Below are 15,887 nucleotides of genomic sequence, written 5' to 3' on the forward strand. Positions count from 1 at the left end.
TACAGGCGTCCTTCCTAACTCAGTTGCCAGAGAGGAAGGAAACCGCTCAGGAATTTCCAATGGTTTCCATCAGGCCAACGGTGACTTTAAAACAGTTCAAGTTTAATAGCTGTGATAGGAGAAAACGGCGGATGGATCAACAATATTGCAGTTACTCCACAATACTAACCTAAATTACAGAGTGAAAAGAAGGAAGCCTGTACATAAAACTATTCCAAAACATGCATCCTGTTTGCAATAAGGCACTAAAGTAAAACTGAAAATAATGTGGCAAAGAAATTAACTTTTTGTCCCGAATACAAAGCATTATGTTTGGGGAAAATCCAACACAACACACATCACTGAGTACCACTTCAAATCTCGGCAAGACTTGAAAATGTCTGTCTAGCAATGATCAACAACCAACTTGACAGAGCTTAAAGAATTTTTTAAAGAATAACGTGCAAATATTGTACAATCCAGGTATGCAAAGCTCTTAGAGTCTTACCCAGAAAGACTCACAGCTGTAATCGCTGCTAAAGGTGATTCTAACATGTATTGACTCAGGTGTGTGAATACTTATGTAAATTAGATATTTATGTATTTCATTTTCAATACATTTGCTAACATTTCTAAAAACATGTTTCACTTTGTCATTATGGGGTATTGTGTGTAGATGGGTGAGAAAAATATATATTTAATCCATTTTGAATTCAGGCTGTAACACAACTAAATGTGGAATAAATCAAAGGGTATGAATACTTTCTGAAGGCACTGTAGATGGTCATATGTACTTCAATTACCTCGTACCCCAGCACATAGACTCAGTACTGGTACCCCGTGTATATAGCCAAGTTATCGTTACTCATTGTATTTATAATGACTTGTATTATTACATGTTTTACTTTTCTATTATTTCTCTATTGTCTTTATCTCTGTATTGTTGGGAAGGGACCTTAAGCATTACACTGTTAGTCTACACCTGTTGTTTACGAAGCATGTGAAAAATTACATTTGATTTAAAAGCATGGAGGGACACAGACTTAGAAATATTGTGGGTTACAATGCTGTGGGTCAGACTGATCTGAGCTAGCGGCTAACAACGCTAACGCTAACAGTTTCATAACACCACTGTCAGGCTAACAGGAGCGAGAGGCTAACAGCTAATGGCTAGCGGCTAATAGCTAGGAGCAGGTGTGTGTCCATGTCTTTGTGCCTGTTCAACAACACACAGAGGGGAGTCTGGAAGGAAGTAGCCAACTCACGGTGGTCTCTAAGGAATCACAGACACACCAACACCCAGACCGCCTGTCTCTCTGTCTGACTGCCTGCCCTTCCATCCATCCACATTGTAACACAAAACTTCTACTCTGTCTGTCAAGATCCTTCTAAACATTATGGGTCCTGACATCATATTCAAACAGCTCTGTCTGTCAAGATCCTTCTAAACATTATGGGTCCTGACATCATATTCAAACAGCTCTGTCTGTCAAGATCCTTCTAAACATTATGGGTCCTGACATCATATTCAAACAGCTCTGTCTGTCAAGATCCTTCTAAACATTATGGGTCCTGACATCATATTCAAACAGCTCTGTCTGTCAAGATCCTTCTAAACATTATGGGTCCTGACATCATATTCACCAACAGCAGAAATGACATGATAATACAGCAAGTGTGTTTTATAAACACATACGCTTAGTGTGAGTGAGCGGTCATAATACTTACAGGACAAAGGCAAGGTTCCCATGATTACATCCCAAATGGCACCCTATTCCCTACATAGTGCACTACTTTTGACCAGAGGTCTATGGGTCCTGGTCTAAAGTAGTGCACTATGTAGGGATTAGGGTGCCATTTGGGACGCGGACCAAAACAACAGGACTGTACACGTTTACCCGGACACTGAGAAACACACAGGATCTACTGTACGGATCTAGTTAAGCAATTTCTATGATGACACAGCTACTTCCCCATTCCCAGACCTTGGAGTGGTAGGGACACAGCTACTTCCCCATTCCCTGACCTTAGAGTGGTTGGGACACAGCTACTTCCCCATTCCCAGACCTTGGAGTGGTAGAGACACACAGCTACTTCCCCATTCCCTGACCTTGGAGTGGTAGAGACACACAGCTACTTCCCCATTCCCTGACCTTGGAGTGGTAGAGACACACAGCTACTTCCCCATTCCCAGACCTTGGAGTGGTAGAGACACACAGCTACTTCCCCCATTCCCAGACCTTGGAGTGGTAGAGACACACAGCTACTTCCCCATTCCCAGACCTTGGAGTGGTAGAGACACACAGCTACTTCCCCATTCCCAGACCTTGGAGTGGTAGAGACACACAGCTACTTCCCCATTCAACCTTACTCTCTTCCCCTCTTCCCCTCTTCTCTGTCTCCCTCCCACCCCTACCTCCTTCACCTTTTACTCCCTCCCTGACTCCCACCCCTACCTCACTGTAACTTATTATTTATTTTTTACATTTACGTCATTTAGCAGACGCTCTTATCCAGAGCGACTTACAGTTAGTGAGTGCATACATTTTTTTCATACTTCTCCCTCACTCCCACCCCTACCTCACTGTAACTTCTCCCTCACCCCTACCTCACTGTAACTTCTCCCTCACTCCCACCCCTACCTCACTGTAACTTCTCCCTCACTCCCACCCCTACCTCACTGTAACTTCTCCCTCACTCCCACCCCTCTCTATCTTTTCTCATCTCCCTTTTCTACAGGTCCTCTCTCTCATTATCATGTTATCTTCTCCCATACCTCCCTCCCCCATCTCTCTCCCCTCCTATTATCGTATTATTGCCCACTAGGGACCATTAGCACAGATCATGTTGTACAACAACAGAACACTAGCCTTCTACAACCATCCCTATTGACAACAGAACACTAGCCTTCTACAACCATCCCTATTGACAACAGAACACTAGCCTTCTACAACCATCCCTATTGACAACAGAACACTAGCCTTCTACAACCATCCCTATTGACAACAGAACACTAGCCTTCTACAACCATCCCTATTGACAACAGAACACTAGCCTTCTACAACCATCCCTATTGACAACAGAACACTAGCCTTCTACAACCATTCATATTGACAACACTCAACAGAATAAAACGTGGATTTACAACAGTCTTTGACTCTTAACAAACCCACCCATTCGCCCCCCTAAACTACCCCGCCCCCACGCAACCCACTCCCGCCCCAACGTCAAACTACAAATATTTAAATTAAAAATATGCTTCACTTCGTTTTGAATCCCCATCAGTTAATCAATCATGAATGCGTATGATTTAGTCTCAATTATGAAAAATCTATAGTAAAATTACCAACTACACAGTTATTTTGATTGTATGGAGCGACTGCACTGATTTTCATTCAACTGTGTCAATAATGTAGGCTAACAGTGTAAATGTTTATAAGAGGCGTATGATATGAATGGTGTAAGCATTATATGAATCGTGTTTATGAATCAATCATGTTTGCGCAAAGCTTTGAAGTGAATTGCGTCACCACTCACCTTTTCCGAACTTTTCTGGGGAGAAAAAAACACTTTCCTTTTGAGGTCGAGCAGCAGGCAATGGATGAAACTAACTCCCTACAGTGTGAGATAGGAATCAATCAATTCGTAACCTTTTCTCACAACTAAATGCTTTTTTTGGAATAGATAGGAAATGTAAAGTACACGACAGCAGTGAAGGTGGGTTCGTTTCTCGCTTCGTTTCAGTGCGAGTCTCGATGTGCGTGACCAACTGGCTCTCATCTAACGATGACATAGTCACGGAGTTGTCATTACCGTAATACCCCTAAGAGAGCTGATTCTAAACCCCCACCACGGAGCTCCATGTTTTCAGTGGCACTCGATATTGATCGTCCAGCTCTCTCCATGCGGGCGGGTTAGGACGCCAAAAAATAGTCCCCAAGTTCAAACGTCAACCACCCAGTGCACCTTTTACCTTACGCAACATGAGCCTACAGTAAAGGGTTGACCTTAACCACAGATCTAGGCTCAGATTACCAGGCCATTGGTCGAGTTCCTGCCTCACTATATTGCATGCCAGATCTTACAATGTCTGGTTAGGTATTTATATCAGCAAATCACATCATATGATATAGCAATCTGATGCCTGAATGCACCTAAACTCAGTCCTGGGTGCACGTTCTGGTTTTTGCCCTAGCACTACACAGCTGATTCAAATAATCAAAGCTGGATGATGAGTTGGTTATTTGAATCAGCTGTGTAGTGCTAGGGCAAAAACCAATACGTGCACCCAGGGGGGGCCCCAGAACTGACTTTGGGAAACCCTGCTTTAACCTACCATTAGGGGAATGGACAAACTGTTGCCCTGTGGGCTACTACCATAGAAATACCATTAGAGGACTGGACAAACTGTTGCCCTGTGGGCTACAACCATAGAAATACCATTAGAGGAATGGACAAACTGTTGCCCTGTGGGCTACAACCATAGAAATACCATTAGAGGAATGGACAAACTGTTGCCCTGTGGGCTACAACCATAGAAATACCATTAGAGGAATGGACACACTGTTGCCCTGTGGGCTACAACCATAGAAATACCATTAGAGGAATGGACAAACTGTTGCCCTGTGGGCTACAACCATAGAAATACCATTAGAGGAATGGACAAACTGTTGCCCTGTGGGCTACAAGTGGGTGGTATTCACTACGAACTAAATGGGGAAGGACTAACCTGGGGTGTATCCATTAGTGCACGTCTTGCAACGACAATGAGTTTCTATTGGACAAAATCACAGAGGTCACTCCCCGTTCCGTCCTGTTTGCTTCCGTTTGGGAAGTGGGAATTTACCACATAGGACTGGAGGGGAAATCCTGGTAATTACTAGTGGGAAACTCGTCTATCATCCTGAGCCCCCACTTCCCCCACATGCTGACCTCTGACATCACCTACTAAGGAAATAACCTTGATAACAGCATTTTCGGCAGTTAAATATAACAAAACAATATTCATAAAAAGCAATCTAGTATTAATATGGTTTTTGAACTCTAGAATTTGTTTGCAAGCATGATATCTGTACAAAACACTCTAACATACCCTAACAAACAAAACACTAACATGCCCTAACAAACAAAACACTAACATGCCCTAACAAACAAAACACTCTAACATGCCCTAACAAACAAAACACTAACATGCCCTAACAAACAAAACACTAACATGCCCTAACAAACAAAACACTAACATGCCCTAACAAACAAAACACTCTAACATGCCCTAACAAACAAAACACTAATATGCCCTAACAAACAAAACACTCTAACATGCCCTAACAAACAAAACACTAACATGCCCTAACAAACAAAACACTAACATGCCCTAACAAACAAAACACTCTAACATGCCCTAACAAACAAAACACTCAAACATGCCCTAACAAACAAAACACTAACATACCATAACAAACAAAACAATAACATACCCTAACAAATAAAACACTCTAACATTACTTAACAAAACACTAACATGCCCTAACAAACAAAACACTAACATGCCCTAACAAACAAAACACTCCTAACATGCCTAACAAACAAACACTAACATACCATAACAAACAAAACAATAACATACCCTAACAAATAAAACACTCTAACATTACTTAACAAAACACTAACATGCCCTAACAAACAAAACACTAACATGCCCTAACAAACAAAACACTAACATGCCCTAACAAACAAAACACTAACATGCCCTAACAAACAAAACACTAACATGCCCTAACAAACAAAACACTCTAACATGCCCTAACAAACAAAACACTAACATGCCCTAACAAACAAAACACTCTAACATGCCCTAACAAACAAAACACTAACATGCCCTAACAAACAAAACACTCTAACATGCCCTAACAAACAAAACACTAACATGCCCTAACAAACAAAACACTCTAACATGCCCTAACAAACAAAACACTAACATGCCCTAACAAACAAAACACTCTAACATGCCCTAACAAACAAAACTCTAACATGCCCTAACAAACAAAACACTAACATGCCCTAACAAACAAAACACTAACATACCCTAACAAACAAAACATGCCCTAACAAACAAAACACTAACATGCCCTAACAAACAAAACACTCTAACATGCCCTAACAAACAAAACACTCTAACATGCCCTAACAAACAAAACACTAACATGCCCTAACAAACAAAACACTAACATGCCCTAACAAACAAAACACTAACATGCCCTAACAAACAAAACACTACCATGCCCTAACAAACAAAACACTCTAACATGCCCTAACAAACAAAACACTCTAACATGCCCTAACAAACAAAACACTCAAACATGCCCTAACAAACAAAACACTCAAACATGCCCTAACAAACAAAACACTAACATGCCCTAACAAACAAAACACTAACATGCCCTAACAAACAAAACACTCTAACATGCCCTAACAAACAAAACACTAACATGCCCTAACAAACAAAACACTAACATGCCCTAACAAACAAAACACTCTAACATGCCCTAACAAACAAAACACTCTAACATGCCCTAACAAACAAAACACTCAAACATGCCCTAACAAACAAAACACTAACATACCCTAACAAATAAAACACTCCAACATTACTTAACAAAACACTAACATGCCCTAACAAACAAAACACTAACATGCCCTAACAAACAAAACACTAACATGCCCTAACAAACAAAATACTAACATGCCCTAACAAACAAAACACTCAAACATGCCCTAACAAACAAAACACTAACATGCCCTAACAAACAAAACACTCTAACATGCCCTAACAAACAAAACACTCTAACATGCCCTAACAAACAAAACACTAACATGCCCTAACAAACAAAACACTAACATGCCCTAACAAACAAAACACTCTAACATGCCCTAACAAACAAAACACTAACATGCCCTAACAAACAAAACACTCTAACATGCCCTAACAAACAAAACACTCTAACGTGCCCTAACAAACAAAACACTCAAACATGCCCTAACAAACAAAACACTAACATGCCCTAACAAACAAAACACTAACATGCCCTAACAAACAAAACACTCTAACATGCCCTAACAAACAAAACACTAACATGCCCTAACAAACAAAACACTAACATGCCCTAACAAACAAAACACTCTAACATGCCCTAACAAACAAAACACTCTAACATGCCCTAACAAACAAAACACTAACATACCCTAACAAACAAAACACTAACATGCCCTAACAAACAAAACACTCTAACATGCCCTAACAAACAAAACACTCTAACATGCCCTAACAAACAAAACACTAACATGCCCTAACAAACAAAACACTAACATGCCCTAACAAACAAAACACTAACATGCCCTAACAAACAAAACACTAACATGCCCTAACAAACAAAACACTCTAACATGCCCTAACAAACAAAACACTAACATGCCCTAACAAACAAAACACTCTAACATGCCCTAACAAACAAAACACTAACATGCCTAACAAACAAAACACTCTAACATGCCCTAACAAACAAAACACTAACATGCCCTAACAAACAAAACACTCAAACATGCCCTAACAAACAAAACACTAACATGCCCTAACAAACAAAACACTCTAACATGCCCTAACAAACAAAACACTCTAACATGCCCTAACAAACAAAACACTAACATGCCCTAACAAACAAAACACTAACATGCCCTAACAAACAAAGCACTCTAACATGCCCTAACAAACAAAACACTAACATGCCCTAACAAACAAAACACTCTAACATGCCCTAACAAACAAAACACTCTAACATGCCCTAACAAACAAAACACTCAAACATGCCCCAAAAAACAAAACACTAACATGCCCTAACAAACAAAACACTAACATGCCCTAACAAACAAAACACTCTAACATGCCCTAACAAACAAAACACTAACATGCCCTAACAAACAAAACACTCTAACATGCCCTAACAAACAAAACACTCTAACATGCCCTAACAAACAAAACACTAACATGCCCTAACAAACAAAACACTAACATGCCCTAACAAACCCTAGTGGTCCTCTGTAGCTCAGCTGGTAGAGCACGGCGCTTGTAACGCCAAGGTAGTGGGTTCGATCCCCGGGACCACCCATACACAAAAAAAATGTATGCACGCATGACTGTAAGTCGCTTTGGATAAAAGCGTCTGCTAAATGGCATATTATTATATTATTATTACAAACAAAACACTCTAACATGCCCTAACAAACAAAACACTAACATGCCCTAACAAACAAAACACTAACATGCCCTAACAAACAAAACACTAACATGCCCTAACAAACAAAACACTCTAACATGCCCTAACAAACAAAACACTAACATGCCCTAACAAACAAAACACTAACATGCCCTAACAAACAAAACACTAACATGCCCTAACAAACAAAACACTCTAACATGCCCTAACAAACAAAACACTAACATGCCCTAACAAACAAAACACTAACATGCCCTAACAAACAAAACACTAACATGCCCTAACAAACAAAACACTAACATGCCCTCACAAACAAAACACTAACATGCCCTAACAAACAAAACACTAACATGCCCTAACAAACAAAACACTCTAACATGCCCTAACAAACAAAACACTAACATGCCCTAACAAACAAAACACTCTAACATGCCCTAACAAACAAAACACTAACATGCCCTAACAAACAAAACACTCTAACATGCCCTAACAAACAAAACACTAACATGCCCTAACAAACAAAACACTAACATGCCCTAACAAACAAAACACTAACATACCCTAACAAACAAAACACTAACATGCCCTAACAAACAAAACACTCTAACATGCCCTAACAAACAAAACACTCTAACATGCCCTAACAAACAAAACACTAACATGCCCTAACAAACAAAACACTAACATGCCCTAACAAACAAAACACTAACATGCCCTAACAAACAAAACACTCAAACATGCCCTAACAAACAAAACACTAACATGCCCTAACAAACAAAACACTAACATGCCCTAACAAACAAAACACTCTAACATGCCCTAACAAACAAAACACTCTAACATGCCCTAACAAACAAAACACTAACATACCCTAACAAACAAAACACTAACATGCCCTAACAAACAAAACACTAACATGCCCTAACAAACAAAACACTCTAACATGCCCTAACAAACAAAACACTAACATGCCCTAACAAACAAAACACTAACATGCCCTAACAAACAAAACACTAACATGCCCTAACAAACAAAACACTAACATGCCCTAACAAACAAAACACTAACATGCCCTAACAAACAAAACACTAACATGCCCTAACAAACAAAACACTAACATGCCCTAACAAACAAAACACTCTAACATGCCCCAACAAACAAAACACTAACATGCCCTAACAAACAAAACACTAACATGCCCTAACAAACAAAACACTAACATGCCCTAACAAACAAAACACTAACATACCCTAACAAACAAAACACTAACATGCCCTAACAAACAAAACACTAACATGCCCTAACAAACAAAACACTAACATGCCCTAACAAACAAAACACTAACATGCCCTAACAAACAAAACACTAACATGCCCTAACAAACAAAACACTCTAACATGCCCTAACAAACAAAACACTCAATCAAGGGACCCCACAGCATGACATTGTAAATTCATTTATTTTCATCTGAGCTGTTGGTACTAACATGTTGAACATTGGGGTGTGTGTGAATGCATGTCTGTTGGTAGTATAAGTGATGATTATAAACCAGAGGAACAGGAGCTGTGAAGACATGTTCTGAAATCAAGTATGGAACAGCCATGGTACTGGATGTATAAAATAAAAAACTAAACCAGATCCAGGAAACAGGACACGGTTGTATTCAAACCAAACCAGATCCAGGAAACAGGACACGGTTGTATTCAAACTAAACCAGATCCAGGAAACAGGACACGGTCCTATTCAAACTAAACCAGATGCAGGAAACAGAACACGGTCATATTCAAACTAAACCAGATGCAGGAAACAGAACACGGTCATATTCAAACTAAACCAGATGCAGGAAACAGGACACGGTCATATTCAAACTAAACCAGATGCAGGAAACAGGACACGGTTGTATTCATTAGGCACCAAACGGGGAAGGACTACCTGAACTTGTCCACTAGGAAACATTCAATTTCATTGCAAAGCATTTTCTGTTGCAAAACACTTTGCTACGGTTTGCTAGTGTGCACAAATGAATATACCACAGGACAGGATCATGTTCATTAGGAATCAAACAGAATGAATACACCACAGGACAGGGTCATATTCATTAGGAATCAAACAGAATGAATACACCACAGGACAGGGTCATATTCATTAGGAATCAAACAGAATGAATGTACCACAGGACAGGGTCATATTCATTAGGAATCAAACAGAAGTAAACAGGCTGAAACGGGGAGGGACTACCTGAACATTTCCAATTAGAAATGCTCATTTTCTGTTGTAAAGATTTTTGCTACGGTGTGCTACTAATGAACACGACCCAGGTGTGTGAAAATGTGAAGTGGGACATTAGGCTGCACTAATTAAATTAAACAGCAGAGGGCGCCACAACAGTTTTAACATTGGTTGGGGAAAGGATTGTACAGCATAGTCTACCTATCAGTAAACACATTAATATAAATTAGATATCAGGGTGGAGGTCAATCCCATTTCAATTCACAAAGTAAACCAAATTCCAAATGTTCCTTATTGAAAAGCATTTAAGAGAATTGGAACTGGAATTGGAATGTCAGTGTACATCCTGAATTGACTGGAATTTAAAGGGAACTGACCCCAACCCTGGTAACCTCCACATTATAGAAAAGTGATTCATTTCTGTAACACAGAATAAAACATACATTTCATACTGGATGCATGTAATGTGTATACTGTGTCATCATCTCTAACTAGTAGTCCCCATCTGAATTGTTATAATTTGGTCTGTATAAAGGTGTATTGGAACCGAGGCTGCTTTTTCAACTTGGAAAAGTGGTTTCTCATTCACAATGGAGAAAAGTATCTATTTGAAGTTACAGTCAAATCAGCTATAACGTTACAAGGTTGTCCCTTATTGAAAAACAAAACTTATTGAAAAACTGAAGACAGACAAGACAATGTAGTGAAAATACTTAATTAGCAAACCAAATCAAAGGTATCTTTCCTGTTCCTGTTCCTGTCCACATAAAACACAACAGATCAACAGGAAGTAATGAGCCTGTCCCTGTCCACATAACAGACAACAGATCCTCAGCTGGTAGAGCACGGCGCTTGTAACGCCAAGGTAGTGGGTTCGATCCCCGGGACCACCCATACACAAAAAAAATGTATGCACGCATGACTGTAAGTCGCTTTGGATAAAAGCGTCTGCTAAATGGCATATTATTATTATTTATCAACAGGAAGTAATGAGCCTGTCCCTGTCCACATAAAAGACAACAGATCAACAGGAAGTAATGAACCTGTCCCTGTCCACATAAAAGACAACAGATCAACAGGAAGTAATGAGCCTGTCTCTGTCCATATAAAAGACAACAGATCAACAGGAAGTAATGAGGGCAAAAAAAACATTTTTATAACAAAATTGGAAAACCAGCTCAAGTCGCAATCACAGACATTCGTTTAAAAACAAAAACAAATTATTCTGCTGTTGAAAAAAAGGACATTATATATTTTGTATTGACACTACCCTACAACCAGATGAAGTACACCCCAAATAGCACCCTATTCCCTATGTAGTGCACTACTTTAGACCAGAGCACATAGTGGCTAACCCTCCGTGGTTAAGGTCTAAAGTAGTGCCCTACCTAGGGAATAGGGTGCCATTTGGGACGTCTCTTAAGACACAAACGTGACCTGCGTCCCCGTTTTGGATGAAGGCTGTCAAGCACAATAAAAATAAAAATAAACACCTGACCAAATAAAAGTGCCTGCGTCCCCAAGCGGCATGGAATTCCCTATTTAGTGCACTACTTTTTGACCAGAGCCTTACATTGGTTCGTGGTCAAAAAAGTAGTGCACTAAATAGGGAATTGGGTGCCATTTGGGGTGCAAGACAGTTTCTACGAGACCCACTCCGTTCCATTTCATCAACATCTATAGCGGAGGGTCCCCAGACCCAGATTTAGGGTTTCCCATTTTCATTGTGCAAAATGCTAAAACTAACCATAAACCTCATTATAATCTGGCAGTGTGATTTCATTTTAAACTTTTCTTCAACGATGTGCGTTATAAAGAGGTGATTACCTAACTAGAGTTTAGTAAACTGAGCAATGCATGAATAGACGTCTCTTTATAACACACATTGTTGAAGAAAAGTTTCAAATGAAATCCCACTTCCAGATTATAACAAGTTTTACAGTAAATTTTGCACATTGCTTTTGCACTATAAAAATGTGACCCTAATGCTGCTATTGATGTGAATACATCTCAATTTAGGATCTGGCTCCAGAGTGAGTTGTTTCTTCCTAAGATCAGATTGGTCAATCAGTTAACTGGATCTGGCTCCAGAGTGAGTTGTTTCTTCCTAAGATCAGACTGGTCAATCAGTTAACTGGATCTGGCTCCAGAGTGAGTTGTTTCTTCCTAAGATCAGACTGGTCAATCAGTTAACTGGATCTGGCTCCAGAGTGAGTTGTTTCTTCCTAAGATCAGACTGGTCAATCAGTTAACTGGTGTCATCAACACAGTATTACTTCAATACACTCTCCACTTTCCCAAAATACCATGGTATTTAAGAAATCCTAGTTGGAGGATTCCTGTATTTCCTGCTTATTCCATCGTAATTCCAGGAATCGTCCAACCAGGATTTCTGGAAAACTTGGGAGTGTTGGTAAAGTTACCGGAATTCTGCAACCCTATACATACTTCTCCTCTTTAAAACAATATCTAGAAACTCTTCTTTAATTTAGCAACACCTTGGCTGCGTTCCAAATAGCACCCTATTCCTATATACAGTGGGGGAAAAAAAGTATTTAGTCAGCCACCAATTGTGCAAGTTCTCCCACTTAAAAAGATGAGAGAGGCCTGTAATTTTCACATCAACTATGACAGACAAATTGAGAAAAGAAAAATCCAGAAAATCACATTGTAGGATTTTTAATGAATTTATTTGCAAATTATGGTGGAAAATAAGTATTTGGTCACCTACAAACAAGCAAGATTTCTGGCTCTCACAGACCTGTAACTTCTTCTTTAAGAGGCTCCTCTGTCCTCCACTCGTTACCTGTATTAATGGCACCTGTTTGAACTTGTTATCAGTATAAAAGACACCTGTCCACAACCTCAAACAGTCACACTCCAAACTCCACTATGGCCAAGACCAAAGAGCTATCAAAGGACACCAGAAACAAAATTGTAGACCTGCACCAGGCTGGGAAGACTGAATCTACAATAGGTAAGCAGCTTGGTTTGAAGAAATCAACTGTGGGAGCAATTATTAGGAAATGGAAGACATACAAGACCACTGATAATCTCCCTCGATCTGGGGCTCCACGCAAGATCTCACCCCGTGGGGTCAAAATGATCACAAGAACGGTGAGCAAAAATCCCAGAACCACACGGGGGGACCTAGTGAATGACCTGCAGAGAGCTGGGACCAAAGTAACAAAGCCTACCATCAGTAACACACTACGCCGCCAGGGACTCAAATCCTGCAGTGCCAGACGTGTCCCCCTGCTTAAGCCAGTACATGTCCAGGCCCGTCTGAAGTTTGCTAGAGTGCATTTGGATGATCCAGAAGAGGATTGGGAGAATGTCATATGGTCAGATGAAACCAAAATAGAACTTTTTGGTAAAAACTCAACTCGTCGTGTTTGGAGGACAAAGAATGCTGAGTTGCATCCAAAGAACACCATACCTACTGTGAAGCATGGGGGTGGAAACATCATGCTTTGGGGCTGTTTTTCTGCAAAGGGACCAGGACGACTGATCCGTGTAAAGGAAAGAATGAATGGGGCCATGTATCGTGAGATTTTGAGTGAAAACCTCCTTCCATCAGCAAGGGCATTGAAGATGAAACGTGGCTGGGTCTTTCAGCATTACATTTTACATTTTAGTCATTTAGCAGACGCTCTTATCCAGAGCGACTTACAGTTAGTGAATACATATTTTTTTATACTGGCCCCCCGTGGGAATCGAACCCACAACCCTGGCGTTGCAAACGCCATGCTCTATCAACTGAGCTACATCCCGGCCGGCCATTCCCTCCCCTACCCTGGACGACGCTGGGCCAATTGTGCGCCGCCCATGAGTCTCCCGGTCGCGGCCGGCTGCGACAGAGCCTGGATTCGAACCAGGATCTCTAGTGACACAGTTAGCACTGCGATGCAGTGCCTTAGACCACTGCGCCACTCAGGAGTACACTGTTGCATGACAATGATCCCAAACACACCGCCCGGGCAACGAAGGAGTGGCTTCGTAAGAAGCATTTCAAGGTCCTGGAGTGGCCTAGCCAGTCTCCAGATCTCAACCCCATAGAAAATCTTTGGAGGGAGTTGAAAGTCTGTGTTGCCCAGCGACAGCCCCAAAACATCACTGCTCTAGAGGAGGAATGGGCCAAAATACCAGCAACAGTGTGTGAAAACCTTGTGAAGACTTACAGAAAACATTTTACCTGTGTCATTGCCAACAAAGGGTATATAACAAAGTTAAAGAAACTTTTGTTCTTGACCAAATACTTATTGTCCACCATAATTTGCAAATAAATTCATTAAAAATCCTACAATGTGATTTTCTGGAAAAAAAATTCTCCTTTTGTCTGTCATAGTTGACGTGTACCTATGATGAAAATTACAGGCCTCTCTCATCTTTTTAAGTGGGAGAACTTGCACAATTGGTGGCTGACTAAATACTTTTTTCCCCCACTGTAGTACACTACTTTTACTAGAGCCCCCTTGACTGTAAGGGGGTTGAAAGCAAAGCTGACTTTACATCAGTGCTTAGGGACAACTTTTACACGCAGCCATTCACACACACACACACACACACACACACACACACACACACACACACACACAGAGAGAGATATTGGGGGTACTGGGAGAATCTCACAGAGGGAGCAACTTCTACCACGTTATATTTTTAATCTCTTAATAAAAAAACAGGCGGACATACAAATCTAATGTCAGCTATGTTAAACATCTGGATTAAAACCAGACTGTCTGGTTGTCTATGTGAGTAGCAGAATGACAGACAGCCATGAAGGGGACAGACAGACAGCAGGTTTCAGGTCAAATCCCATTTCAGATCAAATTAGGTCAGGAACAGCACAATTCAGACTTGAGATAAATTGACTAAACGTGGATTTAATTTACTGTAAGTGTACTTATCTCAAATCTGAATCAGACCCAAAGTGAACTGAAACTCAATCTGGGAGGAATCCTAATCCTAGAGATCTCCGTGCACAATTAAATTAGACTTCCGTGTAAATCATACGTTGATGTCAATGGAAGATTTGTGCGAAAATGTGAGTTCATGTGCCGATCTCAACTCAGGATTCAGGACTTCAATGATTGTATTGAAATAACAAATTATTATTCTATGTGGATTCGTCCGATTATTCACAAATAGCATTTCAAATTGTCTTCCTGAATTGTCTAAATTGGAACCAGAGTTACCAAACCCTACTGAATCTCACCCCGGTCCAGTTGAAACCAGAGTTGACCCCAACCCTACTGAATCTCAACCCGGTCCAGTTGAAACCAGAGTTGACCCCAACCCGGTCCACACCATTCTAGTGAATAAGGTAATATCACTCCCTATATTTTCAATGCATTTTTCCACAATAGTAAAAAAAAAAGGTGCGTGCCGTGTTGACCCTCCACTACA

General features: G+C 40.4%; 1 protein-coding gene across 1 annotated transcript in view; it reads right to left on the reverse strand.

The window, feature by feature from the left end:
* The window catches only part of LOC121551616 (calcium-regulated heat-stable protein 1-like), a 30,544-nt gene extending 26,716 nt beyond the window's left edge, over window positions 1–3,828 (reverse strand). The window contains exon 1 of the mRNA XM_045211051.1: window positions 3,517–3,828. The gene's annotated coding sequence lies outside the window, so the exon portion shown is untranslated. The remainder of the gene's footprint in view (window positions 1–3,516) is intronic.
* Between the last annotated feature and the right edge of the window lie 12,059 nt (window positions 3,829–15,887).

This window comes from Coregonus clupeaformis, chromosome 35 (genome assembly GCF_020615455.1).
Source record: "Coregonus clupeaformis isolate EN_2021a chromosome 35, ASM2061545v1, whole genome shotgun sequence".
In the NCBI taxonomy this organism is placed as follows: domain Eukaryota; kingdom Metazoa; phylum Chordata; class Actinopteri; order Salmoniformes; family Salmonidae; genus Coregonus; species Coregonus clupeaformis.